This window comes from Denticeps clupeoides, unplaced genomic scaffold (genome assembly GCF_900700375.1).
Source record: "Denticeps clupeoides unplaced genomic scaffold, fDenClu1.1, whole genome shotgun sequence".
Classification (NCBI taxonomy): Eukaryota; Metazoa; Chordata; class Actinopteri; order Clupeiformes; family Denticipitidae; genus Denticeps; species Denticeps clupeoides.
The window spans coordinates 155,006-175,699 of NW_021630058.1; the positions used below are offsets into that span (position 1 = coordinate 155,006).

The 20,694-nt window shown below is 50.7% G+C and overlaps 1 pseudogene; it reads left to right on the forward strand.

The window, feature by feature from the left end:
• Positions 1 to 19,596, forward strand: part of LOC114781674 (furin-like) — a 31,667-nt pseudogene extending 12,071 nt beyond the window's left edge.
• The last annotated feature ends 1,098 nt before the right edge of the window (positions 19,597 to 20,694 follow it).

Below are 20,694 nucleotides of genomic sequence, written 5' to 3' on the forward strand. Positions count from 1 at the left end.
TCGGAGGTCCGTCATTATGAGGAATTATCTGCTCCCCCCCCCCCCCCCTCCTGCTCTGAATAAGTGCAGGGCGGAGCGCCGGCCGGCGAGGGGGGCCATGTTGACGCCGCGGGGACGATGACGCGGCGGTGGACGTCCTATCTGGATGGCAGCGGTTCTGAAGAGGAGCTGTTCAGGATAAAACGCTTCCTCATCAAAGCCATTTTACTGTCAGATCAGGGCGTGGGGGGTTCTGGGTAAACAGGATACATCTGGCCTGACTAGACTGGCAGCGTAGCGGTGTGTGTGTGTGTGTGTGTGTGTGTGTGTGTGTGTGTGTGTGTATCCCAGTGTTATAGAAACCTTGAAGAACAACACCACACATGCACAGAACAGTGCTTGGTGTTTGTAGGTGTGCAGAACAGGAATTTGGCTTCTCGTGTGTGTGTGTGTGTGTGTGTGTTAGTGCCGTAACGTGTGCGGTGATCCACATCTCGTAATTAAGTCTAATGACCGAGTGCTGGGCTGCCGCGTTTGGACGCCTGTGTAATTTGCGGCGCGCTGACCGCATGTTGATCGCCAGCCAATCGCTGCTCTCCGTGCTGCTGCTTTACACGCGGGTGGTAGTCGCCTAGAGGGTCAGACTATGAACCAGAAGACCCAGGTTCAAACCCCACTTACTAACATCGTGTCCCTGAGCAGGACACTTAACCCTGAGTGTCTCCAGGGGGGGACTGTCCCTGTAACTACTGACTGTACATGCCGTAAATGTACGTGCCACAGTGTATTTCTGACTCGTGTTGAATTTAGGAACTAATTAAGATGTCATTTTAGTCCCTGATCCGGGCATCACTGTGTCCACGGAGAACGTTCCCACAGAGTCCAGACTTCACTGTGGACTTTGTTTTGGATCCCTCCTTGACTGTAGCGGTCACAGTGATTTATCACGATGACCTTCACCGTATCTCAGTGTGTGTGTGTGTGTGTGTGTTTCTGCAGCTGTTATTCCCAACAGCAGTTCTCCAAACGTGGCGCTGCGCCATTACACTACGGCCGCGGGATTTTACCCAGAAGTCCCCGCGCGGCTGTAGACGCCCAGCTGGGTGTACGGCCCTTTTCCCTCCGTTTTCTGGCCGCTGTGAGATGTTGAGAGCTGGAACCAGACGTCTGAGCGCCATGGTGACGCCCAGCTGCTCAGCTAGGGGCAGTGGTGGCCTAGCGGTTAAGGAAGCGGCCCCGTAATCAGAAGGTTGCCGGTTCGAATCCCGATCCGTCAAGGTGCCACTGAGCAAAGCACCGTCCCCACACACTGCTCCCCGGGCGCCTGTCATGGCTGCCCACTGCTCACTCAGGGTGATGGTTAAATACAGAGGACAAATTTCACTGTGTGCTGTGCTGCTGTGTATCACATGTGACAATCACTTCACTCTAAAAGCTGCCCGCTGCCGCTGCGTTCCACGCCGTTACGGGCCTTTCGTTATTTATGGTGAGGTCATTTGCTACTGGCATTTTTGGGGTCAAGGTTGGGAGACCTGACCTGGGTCTTCATGATTGTAACATGGACCCATCTGTGATTCTGGTCTGTGTTTGGTTACAGTTCCTGTGTTTTCTTCTTGCAGGTATTCGGCGACTACTATCACTTCCGGCACCACCGGGTGGTGAAGCGCTCCCTGTCAGACCATCGGGGTCTCCACGCTCGACTGCAGGGGGAACCGCAGGTAAAGTGTGTGTGTTTTACAACGAGCATTTCCGCCCGCCGTCTAGTCACCGCATGACCCCCACCACGCTGATCCGGTGATCATGTGACCAGCTCCAGTAAGCAGCAGCAGGAGGTCCGTGGAACCTCCACCGGGACCCTGCCTCGCGACTAGCTGCTTTCCGGTAGTTTCTTGTTTTTTTTTTATTTCCTCGGCTGGTCAGATGCAGGGCTCCACTTGGCGGCGATATCGGAGCTCCCGCCGCCCCGCCCGGCCCGGCCGCCCCTCCGGGGACGAGATGGACGAGAGGACCCCGCGGTGTGAAGAAGCGGCCTGTCAGCGCCCCTCATCGCAGCCGAGGGCCTCCAGGCGCCGGTTCTCCTGAAGCGCGGCCATCCGCCAGGGAGACCGTCCTTTATCATCTCGAGTTGTTCACATTACAAAAAGCCCGATATCATCCGTCAGTTTCTGCATTTTTCATGTATCAGGATGAACTCGTCATTATTTGTTCCGCTTTCAGCTGCAGCTGTATCGTAGATGAAGGATGTCATCATGGAAGATAGATGTGAAGTCCCTCTGTGATGAATAAACATCAACTACGGCCTACCTTCTCGAGCCATGTTGTGGTAGATGGAGCCCTGAGGCTCACCTCGTCATCTCCTGCCTGTTGCAATCGGAAGAAAAGTCTTCTGCAGGTCGAAGATCCCATCCAGCGGGAGCTGGAGATGTCTTGTGTTATTCATCATGGGCTCCAACATCTGCTGCTGCCAGGCTCCCGCCGCCGCCTCCTCAGAGAGGAGCTCGTCTGAGAAGATGAGAACTCGCCGGTTCTCTCATCCCTGGACGTTCTGAAACCTGGCAGCTGCCTGCAGACCTGAGACGTTTTGACGGGCAGCGCCGGTCGGAGAGTCCATCATCCCTGCGTCCACGGATGGACAGAACCTCCCCGTCAGCACCCAATCAACTAGGTGTTCTGGTCCAGTCCGTTCTGTAGAGGTTGATGTAACATGCCCAGGCGTCCTTATCCAGTGCGCCTTGCAGTCAGTAGTGACGGGGACAGTCCCCCCCCTGGAGACACGATGGTGGGGTTCCAACCTGGGACTTTGTGCTCTTCCGTCTTGGACCAGCTTCACAAGCTGCTGGTTTTCAGTAACTAGTGGTGAGAAGTTGGTGCCGTGAGGGGTGGTGGAATTACGATGCTGCTGACGTCGGGTGGAGATGCCCAAGCTGGTTGGAACACATGTTCTGTGGATGAGGAGAAGAGAGATGGAGGTCTTTTTACTGTTTACTTGACCGGGTGACTCGGGGTGGCCCTGCCACTGCAAATAAACGTTCCCTGTTCGACTGGAGCGCTTCTGATGACGCAGGAGACACCAGACGCTTCTCACAAGACTTCGTCTCAGCACTCTGAAGGAGCTTTAAATGCAGCGGCGGAGGTCATGAGGAGGGTTAATTGAGAGCAGAGGAGGTAATAAATGAAGGCAGGGACGTTAAACGCTCAGAAGCACATTGTCAAATCAATGATGACTGATGTGCCTCTGATGTAGGCCAGGGTCTGATAATTCATCTACAAATCATCTCCGTTATGGATCACGTCTAATAAGAGAAGATTTCCTGAGGAAAAGATGGTGATTTCATTCCTTCTCACCAAGCCGACAGCCTGGTCTCGTGTGCGTGTCACATGATGCTCATTTTTACACCGGTCGCGTTGCCCAGTGCATTCTGGGTTATCTGTGCAAGTCTTCTCTGTCTTTATGCGTCATCATACTAGAGGAAGGTGATGAGAAGATCATAAGAAAACCTGAACTCCTCTCTCACATTGTTCTATTTCCATCTGATTGTTTGCATCGTAAATTTGTGTGTGGTGTGTGTGTGTGTGTGTGTAATAGTAGCTGAATTTAGTCCCTCTTCCCGCTTGGACCATGACCCTCGTTTCACCTCAGAATGTCGCGAATGGTGCTGGAGCTCCGCCCTTTTTCTCCACTCAGCGAATCATAGGAACATGGGAGGAGCTGGACGACCGTGTGTGTGTGTGTGTGTGTGTGTGTGTGTGTGTGCTAAACAGATACAGCATTTCCAAATTTCATGCTTTTATTTCGTTTTTTGCCAACTGAACCAAAGCACGTCCCACAAAATGTCCATCAGTGGACAGAAATGTCTTTCTAACTGTGATGTATCTGCCTCATTCGTGGTGCGTGTGTCTCCCTTGTAGGTCACGTGGTTGGAGCAGCAGGTGGTGAAGCGCCGGGTGAAGAGGGACGTTTATTCAGAGCCCACCGACCCCAAGTTCGCTCAGCAGTGGTACCTGGTGAGTTTTTACACTTAAAGGTCAGAGGTCATTTGGATCTGCTCCGTCCAGGCTCTCCAACTCGCGACTGGCATGGGTTCCTCTGTCTTGTTGCTGGTTTTACTGGCTCAGATAGAAAGACGCGGTGACGAGACGCGACTCCAGATAATCTTCACCCACCATCTGCACCCACAGGGGCGTTTTCCCCTGCAGTCCACTTCCGTGGAAGCTGCGGCGGTGGGCCGTACGTGTGGAGACTCATGCAGGAATGTGGAGTGAAGTCTGCGTTTCGCTTTTAATTACGAGCCGTTTCTGGCTTCTTCTGGCCTTGTTAATGCTGCAATTATGTAAGACAGACGAGAGCTCATTAATGTAGCCAGACAAACACAAAACAGCTGTGTGTGTGTGTGTGTGTGTGTGTGTGTGTTGGTTAAGTACTCTCTGAAATGGTCCTGTTTTTACTTCGCTGTTATTACCGGCCTCGGTGGTCTCAGAAACGGCACCCACGATGTCTGTCTCCGACGGCCTTACGTTGCGGATCGAGGCCAAAAAAACGCTGCAAAAGAACGTTATTCCGCTTTAATTAGTCTTGAAATGAGCGGGTTCGGGTTCGTTTTATAGTCCAACAAGAATGCAGAACAATGTTCTGGAAGTTTTTTTGTTCCTTTCTGCAGAGTTAATGAATGGGGTTTGAAAGGCTTGATGAATGAAGCCCATTGTTGGCAATTTTTGTGTGGTGTGTGTTTTGTGTCCCTGCATGTTTCCAAGCGGACTAGCTTCATCGCTCTAGTTTAAGGTGTGTGTGTGTGTGTGTGTGTGTCTGTGTGTTTGTGTCCCTGCATGTCTCCATGCCGACTAGCTTCATTGCTCTAGTTTAGTGTGTGTGTGTGTGTGTCTGTGTGTGTTTGTGTCCCTGCATGTTTCCAAGCGGACTAGCTTCATCGCTCTAGTTTAAGGTGTGTGTGTGTGTGTGTGTGTGTGTGTGTGTGTGTCCCTGCATGTTTCCATGCCGACTAGCTTCATTGCTCTAGTTTAGTGTGTGTGTGTGTGTGTCTGTGTGTGTTTGTGTCCCTGCATGTTTCCAAGCGGACTAGCTTCATCGCTCTAGTTTAGTGCGTGTGTGTGTGCATGTGTGTGTGTGTGTGTGTGTGCGTGCATGCGTGTGTGTGCGTGTGTGCGTGTGTGCGCGCCTGTGCGTGCTAGAATAATGGCCGCCGCAGCTGTGTTTACCTGCCTATAATCCCTGCTCCACCTCAACTCACACCTTCATGTAACAGCCGAGCTCCACCGAGAACACCATATTATTACTCAGACCTGCCTGCGAGGAATAAACACGCGACTGCTGAGAACCACCAGTCAGACGTGAGGTCAGGATCTACACAGATTAACAGGTACAAGCAAGTGGCTACTTGCAGGTACCGTTCTGCCCTCCGGCCCTTTTTAGTTGGTGTGTAATTAGTTCTGAACTTTAATGATGTTTTTATGAACAAAGTTAATGAGGGTATAGCGCAGCGTCCATCTCCTCCGTTTCCCTCCCTTCTCTACTCTCCTAATACCCCTTGTACACAATCGTGACCACGCCCACTAACAGCACTAGAGGTGTGAACCTTCACTGGTCTCATGATTCGATTCCGATCATCAATGCCTCAATATTGATGCATCGTGATTCATTGGGTGGGGATCTACTTGTACCCTGGCGGTATGGCGGGATCTACTTGTACCCTTCTCTACAATATCAGATGAATTCGCCCTTATCTGTCAACCCAGGTTCAGTCCTTAGTAATCTCAAGACTGGACTACTGTAACTCCCTTCTAGCTGGTCTACCACTATGTACCATCCCACCTCTACAACTCATACAAAATACAGCAGCGCGACTGATCTTCAACCGTCCCAAGTTCTCCACACCACCCCTCTACTACGTTCCCTCCACCGGCTCCCAGTAGCTGCACGCATCAGGTTCAAAATACTGATGCTGGCCTACAAAGCCAAACATGGAGTAGCACCATCCTACCATCACAGCCCTTATTACACCTCACACTGCACCTGGTATACTCCGAGCCTCCAGTACTGCTCGCCTGGTCCCTCCATCTCTGAAGGTAAAAGGAAGACGCTCATCTAGACTCTTCTCCGTCTTGGCCCCTCGGTGGTGGAATGAACTTCCATCTCAGTCACTGAGCACCTTCACACGGCAGCTCAACACCTTCCTCTTTAGAGAATATTTAGATGAACTTGTAACCTTCATCTTGTCTGACTTCTAGAACAGAGTGATAAAAAGATTGTAGTCATAGTTGGGGGGTCCTAGTGAACCAGAACTGACCACTTCATCCATGGTGACATGGAAGCACGTTGTAAGTCGCTCTGGATCAGGGCGTCTGCCAAATGCCGTAAATGTACCCCGGCGGGATGGCGGGATCTACTTGTACCCTACTTGGTATAGTTGTGCCACATTTGAGCGAACACAGCGTGAAATTTTGTGCAGAGATCTACTTCACCTGCACGCTCGCTCAACTCTTGGCGCTCTTGTTATAAAGAAAACCAACCAATCACAGACCAGAACAACAGAAAACAGCCTTTTTAACAAGCATTTTCATGCCGCCGTCAGAAAATCACCAACAACGTGATTATGATGTAATTGATTATGTTCTGCACCACATCCATGCAGAATTATCCACGTCTGCATCACGATGCACCGATTATACGGCCAGTAATCAGTTCCCGCTCACCAAGGGTGATTGTTAAATACAGAGGACACATTTCACCGTGTCACCGTGTGCTGCGCTGCAGTGTCTCACAATGACAATCACGTCACTTTTCAACGTTCTATCACCTTCATTTGAACGGTTGAATTTATGTGAATGCAGGTGAATGTTCTCCACGCCGAGGACAAAAATAGAAAATCACAATATACTTTCCCATATTGAACAATTTAAAGTTACGACCGATTATTATTGTTTTTTTTCTGATATTGCCAGACTGAAGCATCTAACACCGCGGCATCATTTGCTACACGTTGCTTTGGTTGTAAAGGTGCAGCACACTTCCCAACCCTCCTCCGCTCAATTTCCCCGCCATTTCTCTGCTCTCCAGTTTCGTCGTGCGGCGTCGCCTCGATCGCTTCCACGTCCCGGCGCCTCAGCAGCCGCGCGTCTCAGTTTAAACGTAAAATAGACACAAACACAACAACCGTTAATGGAGATCGTACAATCCCCCCCGTCCCATCCATGACCCTACATCTCCTGGACATGTCCACACCGTCACCGTCCTGTAAATGAAGGTCGTGGCGAGTTAGTCGTTAAACGCGTCGTGGCAGTGTGTAACCATAAATTAGAGGCCGGGGTCTCTGATGCCCCCTTGTGTTTGAGGGCCGGAGCTGCAGTTCTGTTTAAAATTTAAAAAAAAAAAAGGAAGTGATGCACAGCACACGGTGCACACAGTGAAACGTGTCCTCTGTATTTAACCATCACCCTGAGTGAGCAGTGGGCACCATGACAGGAGCCCGGGGAGCAGCGTGTGGGGACGGTGCTTGGCAGATCACGATTCGAACCGGCAACCTTGTGATTACGGGGCCGCTTCTTAAACCGCTAGGCCACCGCTGGCCCAGTCGGTTGGGTGTACGTTTTGGTTTGAAAGGTCTTGTTACGTGGAGAGTTTTATAATTCATGTTTCACACTTGTTACATCAGTAAAGTGTAATAAGTGTGTGGTGTGTGTGTTCAGGTAAAAATAGAGCGTGGTGATTATGAAAGAAGCACCCAGAAGGTTTGGTTGGAGCGTGCCTCCCACAATCCCCTTCTGCTCATTAGCTGCAGAACAGCGTGGGAATGGCGCCGTGAACGATGCTGCTGCTGCGGCGGCGGCGGCTTCATCTGATGAGCAAATCTGCAGCAAGAGCATCTGAAGTGTGTACTTTCTACAGATGCTCACACTCACACACTCACACACTTCCCCCCCTGAATGGTGTGACTGAATTGTTGCGGTGTTGTTTCCCGAGAGGGCGAGAGCTTTCGCAATCCCAACGGAGAAGCTGATCATCATCATCATCTGTTTGTTTGGTGGTCGATATGATTATTGCACACGTAAGACACACCCACCACCCAGGACTGACGTAGCGTACGATGGAGTTAAAGTTAAAGTGAAGCGATTGTCACTCGTGACACACAGCAGCACAGCACACGGTGCACACATTGAAAATGTGTCCTCTGCATTTAACCATCACCCTGAGTGAGCAGTGGGCACCATGACAGGCGCCCGGGGAGCAGTGTGTGGGGGACGGTGCTTTGCTCAGTCTTGGCGGATCGGGATTCGAACCGGCAACCTTCTGATTGTGGGGCCGCTAGGCCACCACTGCCCCAAAGTCCAAACTTCTTACCCAGATGCTAATGCGCACACACAGACTGAGAGCAGGGGTGTGTGTGTGTGTATGAAGTATATAGGTTGGTCAGGTGGTCCTCAGAGGGCACCATGGTGGATGAATTCAATTTTCCGCTCCTCTGATTTGAGGCGGAGTGTCCCTCTGGGTGGGAGAGGTCAGCTCCCAGAATGCTCTGCTTCAAAACTTTTGTCCAGTAATGTAGGTGGTTCGGGGGACCAGCGATATATTGCTTCATGTTGGGGGTTGGTGATCCTGTAGGTGGTGTAGGGGAGTAGTGCTGCAGTATAAGGGGGCCGGTGTATGTGGAAGAGCTGGAGAAGATCGGTGGTGTAGTGTATGTGGTGCAGGTGGAGAAGATTGGCAATATAGGTGGTGGGGCTATATTGTATGTGGAGGAGCTGGAGATGATCGGAGGTGTGGTGAAGGTGGACAAGATTGGCAGTTGAGGTATATTTCATGTGGAGGAACCATAGAAGATCTGTGGTGTAGTGTATGTGGTGCAGGTGGAGAAGATTGGCAGTGTAGGTGGTGGGGCTATATTGTATGTGGAGGAGCTGGAGAAGATCAGAGGTGTGGTGTATGTGGTGAAAGTGGAGCAGATTGGTGGTATAGTGGAGGTGTTGCAGTTGGTGTCAGAATGGGGACATTTATCAGCTGGAGTTGTGACTCTTCTCAGAACTTCTCACTGCTGGAACTTTTCCGCTCTTTCATGAATGATTGATGTTGGATCTCCGGGTTCCTGCAGTTTTCCGATGTCGTTTGCTTATGGAAATCTGGGATCATGAATCATTTAATAGCAGCAGCCTGACAGGAATAAGTCACAGAAAACAAACTTTTAAGAAGAAATCCTGCTGTGGACGTGTCCTCACACGTTTTTTTTTTTTTTTCCCCTCCATCAGTTGAACCCCGAATCGCCACGACCTGAACGCCACGGGAGCGTGGGAACAGGGCTTCACCGGGAAGGGCGTGGTGGTCTCCATCCTGACGACGGCATTGAGAAGAATCACCCAGACCTCATCAACAACTATGTGAGCATCCGAACCCAACGACTCGACCCCTCGTTCCCTCCATGTCTCCTCTCGTCTTGATGCGGATCGTTTTATTTATTTTTTGCAGGATCCCGATGCCAGTTATGATGTGAACGATGGAGATCCGGATCCTCAGCCGCGATACACACAAGTCAACGACAACCGGTACGTCGCTGGACCACATCCGTACACCTTCTCGTGTAGGGATGGGCGAGCCATGATTTTTGAATGTGCCGCATTACGTTATTCTTGTTTTGGACCAAACGCGACGTGAAGGGTGGTAGAAGCCCAGCGGGTACCACACTCGCCTATGAACCAGAAGACCCAGGTTCAAACCCCACTTACTACCATCGTGTCCCTGAGCAAGACTCTTAACCCTGAGTGTCTCCAGGGGGGGTGCTGTCCCTGTAACTACTGTAAGTCTGTCTGGATAAGGGCATCTGGTAAATGCTGTAAATGTTAATGGAGGCTCAGTGTCAAAGTCAAATTTATGGTCCTCTCACCTTGTACAAGTACACGGAGAGACGAGATTTCATTCAGGGATTCGCAGTGTGCAAAAAAAATGGTGCATATGGAATAACACACGACATGTTGTGCTCCGACACACAATATCGTGCAGGTCGAGGCAAACTAGACAAACAAGTAGCAGCAACATGACAATATACAGTTCAAACCGAACATTTACGCGCGGTATAAAATACTGTATTATTACATTGAATCATACTGAACCTGATCAATTTTAGGCCTGTTCAGATTCCCAAAATAATTTCTTTTTGCCAAATGTCAAAATAATTTTTCCTTATATCTTTGTTATTACTTTCTTCAAAGTCAAAAGTTTACATACGTTTGCTTTGTGTTTGGTAGAATCGCCTTCAAACCACTTGACTTGACGCGAACGCCGTGGGTCTCCTTCCACAAGCTTGTCGTAACAGTTTAATGGAATTGTGGCCCGTTCCTCTTGACGGAACTGGTGTAACCGAGTCAGGATATGTCTCTCACACGTCTTTTTCAGCTCTGACCACTAGTCTTCTATGGGATTGAGATGAGGGCTTTGTGATGGCCACTCCGAAACATTGGACTTTGTCCTTAAGCCGCTTTGTAACCCACTTTGCAGAATGCTCAGGGTCATGGTCCGTTTGGAAGACCCATGTGTACCCAGGCTTTGACTTCAGGGTTTCAAGTGAAGTGCACCAGTCCCCCCTGCAGCAAAACACCCACAACACGGTGCTGCCACCCTCCGTACTTCACAGGTGGGATGGTGGCCTTTTTCCTCCAATATGACGATGGTCATTATGGCCAAACTGTTCAGTTTTGTTTCGTCAGACCACAGGACATGTCCCCAGAAACTAGGGTCTTTGTCCCTGTGTGGCTTTTTTACGTGGCTTTTGGAGTTAATGGCTTTTTTCCGCACTGCGTTTCACTGTGGATGGTGCTACACTCTTACCAGCTTCAGCCGCCATCTTCTCAAGGTTCTTTTGCTTTTGTTCCGGGGGTTGATGCGCACATTCCGCACCAGAACACGTTCGTCTCTCGGACTGAGGAGCCGTCTCCTTCCTGAGCGCTATGATGGCTGGACATAGAACATGTTGTTTATACTTGCGTGTCATTGTTTGAACAGATGAACGTGTAATGCAGCAGTGCTTCAATCAGAAAGCAAAAAGTAGGCGTGGCACCAATCACGTATTTGGTTAAATTATTACAACTGGATATAGTAATTACGCCATCATCTATTTCAACATTCGCTCTCGGTGCAACTTGACTGCTGCCGGTTTGTTCTCCGCCCTGCCGTGGCCTGCAGATCTCATGCTACGTCAGGTCCTCTGCAGACAAGCCCATCTCGACCACAACCCACTGCTGCAATCAACTTCTCCTCCGTCTGCGCTTCAGAGCTGCTCTGTAGGGCGCCTGACAATATGGCACAGCGTGCAGAGGTCAAAGTTCAAATAAAGTCAACTTTGAGCACAAAATAGTCAGACAGACGCACGGCGTCATGTAAACCGGTTCCAGGGTTTCAGGTTCCCGCACTGAACAATGGACCAGTGAGTAGGCGGCCCGATAGGTAAATTACACCATTTTCCCATCCTTACTCCGGTTATTCTAATGAAAACCTTTACTGTGGTCCAACTATCTCACACACACACACACACACACACACACTCTGCCGGATGGGTGCGGTCGTCTCACAGAGCGGATGGGTGTTTGATGGGTGGAGTTTTACTCTCTGCCGCTTATTTAGATGCGAGGAGACGCTCCTCACCGAAAAGTGCTGAGCTCGGCTCGCAAAATGAAGGGGAACGTGCTGAGGGGTCTGTGTGTGTGTGTGTGTGTGTGTGTGTGTGTGTGTGTGTGTGTAACATTTAATGAGCAGTCTGCAGATTCCTCTGTGGCCTGTGAGGAGGTTCTACAGTTCAGATTCATCCTAACGAGGGTCCTCCAACCACACCACCGCGCAAAACCGAGTGAAAATGCAGACAGCTGAACTCGTGCTGCGGTTCTACCTGCGATTTAATCAACCAGGACCTGAATTAGCACAGAGAAATGGTCCCGAATACAGCTCCTCAAATCGTGCAGCCCATATTAGATTGTGATCAATTATTAGTACGTTCATATCTGTGAAATGGTTGATTATTTTTATGTCGTTGTGCCCCGTGTGTGTGATATAAAGAGGTCTTTTCTGCCTGTACAGATGTTTCGTCCGCAGCTCTGGTGGGACCTGAGCTGCCTCTGTGCTCGGTAATCCCACACTCGTCTGTTTTTTACCCAGCATGCTCTCCTCTGGCTACGCTTGTGCGTCTGATTGGCTGAACCCAGGAGTAACACGAGTCTCCAACTGAGGATGAGGAGGTTGTAAGAACTCTCAGCTGGGGTGTTCAGACGTTCACCAGCCCCAGCCGTGGAGTCCTGCCGGTGCTTCCAACGTCCCAGAATGCACTGGGCTGAGACACCACGATAAGCGCCTGGCACAGTGTCGTCCGGAATCGGTTGCCACGGGTGACCCGTGCGTCTCCCTATCTCGGTTCTCTGCCTGCGGGTCTCCTGGCAACCCCATCTTCAGCATGGGGGTCAGAATCTGTGACCTTTTCCCGATGGTCATGATCATATCATCCTCAGTCTGAATATGAAAATGGTGAATGGTGGAACCGTCCTGATTCACATAATAATCAATCCAGATTGATTATTATTATTATTATTTTTTTATTAGAAATAACCAGAAAATAAAACTCCAACACCGTTTTTCTGTGATTGATCGTGGAATCGTGGTGACCCGTGTGTGTTTGTGACGGCCGTGTTTCTCCCCCACTGCACTCCAGTGCCTGCAGGCCTCCTCACACACACACACACACACAACACACACCGTAACCAGGCATGTGAGACGCGACCGTGTTCTGACAGCCTGCGGTGTGTGTCAGGGGTTTTCTGCAGCCTGGTGCTGCTGCTCCTCCACCTTCCTCCAGTCAGGAGCACTGAAGATGTGGAGCGTCTGAGCAGCTCTGATCCTTCTCAACTCCTCCACCGCTTCTGTACCCGTGGTGCCTGCTGACTCGCCACGCGGCTCGGCTTCCTTTCGCCAGTTTGGGTTTCAGGAGGTGCGGCGTTGGCTCAGGTGTCTCTGTCCTGATGTGGTGATCGGTGTTCAGAAGATCCTCACACCCATGCAGATGGAATGGATGGTGATGATACCTTCCATGACGCCCTGTTCCTGACCTTCTACTGTTCTGTATGGTGTCGGGTTTCAGGTCATTGCTGATTCTTCAGGAAATTAGAAATTAGATCTCTGGTGGACTGACCAGTTTACATTTGGGGCAGTGGTGGGAAGTGGCCCCGTAATCAGAAGGTTGCCAAGGTGCCACTGAGGTACCACTGGGCAAAGCACCGTCCCCACACACTGCTCCCCGGGCGCCTGTCATGGCTGCCCACTGCTCACTCAGGGTGATGGTTAAATGCTGAGGACTCATTTTACTGTGTGCACCGTGTGCTGTGCTGCTGTGTATCACATGTGACAATCACTTCAGTTTACTTTTTATAGTTACAGGGACAGTCCCCCCCTGGAGACACTCAGGGTTAAGTGTCTTGCTCAGGGACACAATGTTAGTCAGTGGGATTTGAACCTGGGTCTTCTGGTTCACAGGCGAGTGTGTTACCCACTAGGCTACCACCACCCAGTTTACTCTGTCGGGCTGTAAATCGGGATACCACGCTCTGCTACAGAGAGAACCTGAGGTTCTGATCCCCGAGACAGGATGGGTGACGCTTTCATGTTCCTCTCCGCAGACACGGGACGCGCTGTGCCGGCGAGGTGGCAGCTGTGGCCAACAACGGTATTTGTGGAGTGGGTGTGGCCTATGACGCCAGGATTGGAGGTGAGCAAATCAAAATTCACCAGCACTCACTCTCTGGCATGTGGTGTGTCTTTGTCTAACTATCAGTTTAATTACACACACACACACACACACACACACACACACACACACCCTCCCTGTCTCTGTTTGTTTTTGGATCAGCCTCTGAACGGAGCGTTAACACGTCCCACCGGAACACTTCCTCACTTCTGGGCTTTTAACTCATGAGGAATTGATTTGAATGATCCAGAGACACATTTCTGTGTGTGTGTGTGTGTGTGTGTACGTGTGCACACACTGCATGCATGCTCGTCTTTTGTTTCATGAATTAATTATATGCTGCGCTGCTTTATACCACAAGCCCCATGGGACTGTTCCTTTTCTGGAAAAAAAACACACACACACACACACACACACACACACTAAGAAAGAGCAGCTGTGTGTGTGTGTGTGTGTTTTTTTTATTGTATTTATATCCATGTTTCACATATTTAACAAATACAAAATGTTCCATTAATATTTAGACATTTAATGTATTTCTTCTTGTGTAGTGCAGGGATGATACTTGCCGTTTTTTCCGTTTGCTCGGTTCATCTGGGGGTCTCACCAGGCGCCCCGTCCTGCCGCTGGTGTCTCAGCTCTGTAATTATGCGTCTCCTCACGCCTCTGTCCTCCACTACAGAGCTGCTGGAAGCTTTGATGCCGAGCCGCTCAAACGTTTTCATTTAGGCGCTCCGTTTAGCCCCTAAACAGTTTCCTCCCGCAGGATACAGTGCAGCTTTCAGGGGGCGTGGTGATGCGCAGATGCCCCGCCCACATACCCTCTGGAATTTCTCGCCCGCTTGTTTACACGCTGGTTCTGGTTCTGTGTGTCTCTGCGTGCAGGAGTCCGGATGCTGGACGGTGAGGTCACAGACATGGTGGAGGCGCAGTCCCTGAGCCGGAATCCTCAGCACATCCACATCTACAGCGCCAGCTGGGGCCCAGAGGATGATGGGAAGACGGTGGACGGGCCGGCCAAACTGGCGAAGGAAGCCTTCCTGCGCGGCGTCACCGAGGTAACGCTGCATCCGGACCTGATGCTCGCTGGCCGGCGTGGGCTGCTAACGAACGATCACGTTCGATAGACAACCAACTCTCCTTCTCGACTCACATCAGCAGTCTTTCCCGCTCATGTAGATTCCTTCTCTACAATATCAGACGAATCCGCCCTTATCAACCCAGGCCTCCCAGATCCTGGTTCAGTCCTTAGTAATCTCACGACTGGACTACTGCAACTCCCTTCTAGCTGGTCTACAACTATGTTCCATCCAACCTCTACAACTAATACAAAATGCAGCAGCACGACTGATCTTCAAACCTTCCCAAGTTCTCCACACCGCCCCTCTGCTACGTTCCTCCACTGGCTCCCAGTAGCTGCATGCATCAGGTTCAAAATACTGATGCTGGCCTACAAAGCCAAACATGGAGTAGCACCATCATACCTCACAGCCCTTATTATACCTCACACTGCACCTGGTATACTCCGAGCCTCCAGTACTGCTCGCCTGGTCCCTCCTCATCTGAAGGTAAAAGGAAGACGCTCATCTAGACTCTTCTCCGTCTTGGCCCCTCGGTGGTGGAATGAACTTCCAGCTCAGTCACTGAGCACCTTCACATGGCAGCTCAACACCTTCCTCTTTAGAGAAGATTTAGATGAACTTGTAACCTTCTTCTTGTCTGACTTCTGTATAGAAACTAGAACAGAGTGAATAAAAAGGTTGTATTCATAGTTGGTGGTCCTGGTGAACCAGAACTGATCACTTCATCCATGGTGACATGGAAGCACGTTGTAAGTGGCTCTGGATACGGCCGTCTGGTAAATGCTGTAATGTGGCAGGGCGTGGCAGCTTGCAGTTTGATTTGTATCCGGTCCCCGGTCGTCTGTAGCCCCGTCCGGTCTGCTTCTGAACATTTTCCCGGTCGGTGTCTCGGCGTCCAGTGGTGATGAAGTGCGTGTCGGTTTCAGGGCCGCGGCGGCCTGGGCTCCATCTTCGTCTGGGCGTCGGGTAACGGCGGCCGGGAGAAGGACAGCTGCAACTGCGACGGCTACACCAACAGCATCTACACCCTCTCCATCAGCAGCAGCACCCAGTACGGCAACGTGCCGTGGTACAGCGAGGCCTGCTCCTCCACCACCCTCGCCACCACCTACAGCTCCGGCAACATCAACGAGAAGCAGATCGTGAGTCCGCCCCTCACGCCGTCTCGCGCGGGTTCTCCGTCGGGTTCTACTGACCGGCTCTCCTTCCCCAGGTCACCACAGATCTGAGGCAGAAGTGCACCGACTCCCACACCGGGACCTCGGCCTCCGCCCCCCTCGCTGCCGGCATCATCGCCCTGCCCTGGAGGCAAAGTGAGTCCCGCCGCCGAACACGGCCGTACGTACGACCAGTGTGAGACGCCAAGGGGCGCAGAGAGAGAATTAATCTCCCCGCTGCCGGGTGACCTTGAGCCTCCAATCGTTCCGGAGGGTCTTTAGAAAACGCCGAAAATCTGCCGAGTCAGAACGGTTCGGTTCTGCCTCATTCATCACCGCTCGCCACCGCTTTTTTAAACCGTATACACGACCGCAGGAGCTCATTTTAGTTCTTCTCGTCATTGGTGGTGTAAATTGGATGTAAAACTTATTGATTACGATGCCACGCCGGTGCAAGTCATCACGTCCCGGCCCTGTTTTGTACAGCTTGTTCGGTCGCCGGAAATTCCGAGGAATCTGGAGCCGCTCGCTTCTAACGTGGCTGGGAATTACTCCGGCGAGGAAATCCCACTTAAATCTCGTTTGACGTGACCGTAAAGCCCAGTGCTTCGGTGGGGCTGGCATCTCGTCACACTTCCGAGGCCTGCCGGGTCACCCTGGTGGCCGCGGCGTGCCGTATGGGACATTTCGTCGAGGTCGAAGACGACAGGACGCGCGCATGGTTTTGGGTGTTAAGAGCAGCTCTGTTGATATGAACGCGGTAAATGTGAGCGTGTTTTCCAAATCCAGAGTGTGGGCGTGTCCACGCGACCGCTTATTCTGCAGTAACCCCGGCTGATTGGCCGGCGCATGCAGGGAAATTCAGGAATGGGGGTGGCGCAGAAGCCATAATAATGGTCCGAAGGCCTTCAGATGTTCAAGATCCACCAGGAGTTCCAGACCTGACGCTGTCTCACGCCACGTCCAGCGCTCGGCTTTGAACCGGCGCTCTGATGAGACGCGGTTTAGATGCCAAGGAGCCGCTTGGCGCCCACTCGACATGCCAGTTTAACTGTATAGATGCGGCTCGTTTGGGGAGCCTGATCTGGGAATTCTGCTCCGTTAATCCCGGCTTTTGTTTGGTTGAGTGAAATGTGAAGGTCTAGTTTTGGTGGAAAGAGCACGAGGACCGGTCCCTTTTAGCTGCTGTCTGTGTTCCTCCACAGTAAGAACCTCTCCTGGAGGACATGCAGCATCTGGTGGTGCGACATCTCGCCCAGCGCACCTCATCACGGACGACTGGAAGACCAACGGAGTCGGCCGCAGAGGTACCCAGCCGTAGCTCCTCCCACTGCGGCACGCCGCGCCGTCGCTCGGACCCCTGCGGGAAATAAATCTGGTCTCTCTACAGTCAGCCACTCGTATGGCTACGGCCTCCTGGATGCCGGTGCGATGGTTGCCATGGCGCAGAACTGGACGAGCGTCGGGCCGCAGCAGAAGTGTGTTGTCTCCATGGTGACCGAGCCCAAGTAAGGACTGGAAGATGAGCGTCGCTGTGTTTTGGGGCTGAATGGGTGGGGTTATGGGCGTGGCCAGGGCTTCAGGTGCATAATGTAACAGGGTGAAATGGCCGTATTTACAGTAATATAATAATAATAACCGGGGTAACAGTCATTTATGCCGCACGTGGACTCTGGAGGCTGCTGGCGAGTCTGCAGTTGATTGGGTTCATTTCACGGAAGATGTGCCGTGTGCACCTGGTGCACCGCGCTATCGACGTCGTGCCTCAGCTGTCAGGCCCGGCATCAGTTTAAACGCTGGCGATGAGAGACTCGCCGAGACCTGAAATGAACACGATCGGCCGGTCCAGATTGTATTCAAGGACGCGTAGCGCCATCTACAGTCGAGGTTTGAAGGACGCTGCCCTCTTTGCTGCTGTTAAATCGGTGACCTTGCGAGTCTTCTGCTCGGCGCCGTGACTGTGAGGAACCAGCCTGGTCGTACGTTCTACTTCCGTCTTCAGCACGTATCTGGTTCAGCTTCAGTCGTCCTAGTCATCGTCGGCTTGAGTAAATTTATCCAACCTACTGGCCCAGATGCGGTGTATAGAGATGGACCTGGACACGGTGTCTGTGGAGGGTGTGAACCTTCGCTGGTCTCACGATTATCGATGCAAATTTTTCTACAGTGTTTTAAATACGTCAGTGAGCTGAGCGTTAACATGTCTGAAATAGGCGGCAATCGTACTGTTCTCAGATCAGCACCACTCCTTAACTAGAAAACCGCCAAGCGGCGTCATTATGAAATAATCCATTATGTTCTGGAGCGCGTCCATGCAGGAAGGTCCACGTCTGCAGGGCGATGCATCGATTCTGAGGCGCCTCTGTTATGGATTTTGCTTTAGTGTTCCCTCGGTTTTACATGTTATAATATATCAGAGCAAAATTCCTGCAGGCCCATAAATTGATTCTCCGTCTATGTTGTGTAGAATATTTTCAGTCCTTTAACTGAGCCGAATCAAAACTTCTGCTTTGTCCCTCTGTCATACGCTAAAGGAACATAGGAGGTCACCTGATCATCAGCAAGAGTGTGGATGGCTGCTTGGCGAAGCCCAACTTTGTGAGCTCCCTGGAACACGCCCAGGCCCACCTCACACTCTCCTACAACCGCAGGGGTAACCTGGCCATTTACCTGATCAGCCCCATGGGTACGCGCTCCACCCTGCTGGCACCCAGGTGAGGGAGACACACCGTCACACTGAGGGTGACCAGAAGACGTGTCCCCGAGCAAGACACTTAACCCTGACTGTCCCTGTAAACACTGATTTGTAAGACATTTAGCAGTCATTCAATATCTGACACACAACACACACACACCCACTTACATCCACCCAAATCTAGATTTCATGCTCATGTCTGTTCAGAACTGATCCATGTAGATCTAGATCTATGCATGTCTGAGATTACAACTTGATCTTTGTGTGTGTGTGTGTGTATGCATTAGACCCCATGATTATTCATCAGAGGGTTTTACAACGACTGGGCCTTCATGACCCCCATCCTGGGACGAGGACCCCCGTGGGGACTGGACCCTGGAGATCAAGAACGTGGCTGGAACCAGTGACTACGGTGCGCTGCTCCTACAAGTTTTGATTTTTTTTTTGAGACTGTCTGTATGGTGTTGGTTGAACTGGATTATTTTTCCGTTTCGGCCCTGCTGTGTTTCGGTATTATGATCTGCCTGCAGAAGTTGATTTGCGATCCTCTTAGACACTTGGGAGTGCGATTGTACTGGCCGCGAACAGCGGGCGTGGCTCATTCCTGTTGCTATAAACACTAATTGTTCTGGCAGGGGAGGGGTCATCCGGCCCCTTTATAAACACTGCGGCTATGAAAGGTCCCTACTCGGGCGGGGTGTCTTTACCCATACGCTTGTACATGAATTCACCTCCGTGTTGGTGTGTGCGATGTTCCCATCTCAGGCACCTTGACCCAGTTTACTCTGGTTCTGTATGGAACCGGTCCTGAGGTTCTCAACACGTCCAGTTCAGAGCTCAGCCAGCCCTCCAACAGCAGCTGCAAGACATTTGACCTCAACCAGAACTGTATTGGTGAGTGTGTGTACACAGTGACCCCTGCTGGTCGCAAACATTCCATGACATGCAATGAGAATTAATTAAAATATTGTTTGAAAAATGTGAGACCAGAACTCCAGTCCTCATAGTTCCTGTGTGTTTTAGTACTGCCTCACCCCCCCCCGTTTCCATCTGTACCCCAACAACGCGCGCCATGTGGCCGTACATTACTGCAGTAAAACAGTCAGAAGTGACCTCACAACACGCCAGTAGATTAATAAAAGATCTTATCTCATATTAGTCCGACAAGTGGGAAATTTAATGGTCACTGAGATGTAAAAATAATCTGGAAAAAACTGTGGATGAGTGTATTAAAAATACAAGTATACATGGAATGTATTCCGATCACCTTCATTTTTTCACACTGTTATATTCAGGCCCTTTCTGCACATATAAATAAAATGTATATATGCATGTTCACAACATATTGAACTAATTTTTCACAATGACTATCTTTTTTTTTTTTCTCCATAATCAGAAGGTTGCCGGTTCGAATCCCGACCCGCCAAGGTGCCACTGAGGTGCCACTGAGCAAAGCACCGTCCCCACACACTGCTCCCCGGGCGCCCTGTCATGGTGCCCACTGCTCACCAAGGGTGATGGTTAAATACAGAGGACACATTTCACTGTGTGCACCGTGTGGCTGTGCTGCTGTATCACATGTGACAATCACTTCACTTACTTTACTTTAGGTTCAAACCCCACTTAATACCATCGTTATTACCATTTTTTTTCCTAAAACCACGCTCAATGCAATAAGAGGAAATAACGATATACAGTACAGTTTAAAAAAAAGAGCAGAACAGAGTAATAAAAAATACCTCTAACATTATTTAGATCGAGCGATTATGAGAAGTGACAGACAGAATAGAAAGGGAAGTAGCAGCATGTTATGAGGGATGAAAGTGATATTCAACAACATACAGCAGCATGAGAAAACCAGACATTAATACTGATCCTGAGAATGAGGTTGTAGTAAGGAGGACGTTCACTCACTCACTCACTCTCTCTCTCTCGCTCCTCTCTCTCTCTTCTCGCTCTCATCTCTTCTATATATATATATATATATATACAACACACACACACACTGTGAGACACTGCAGCACAGGCAAGGTGAAACGTGTCCTCTGTATTTAACC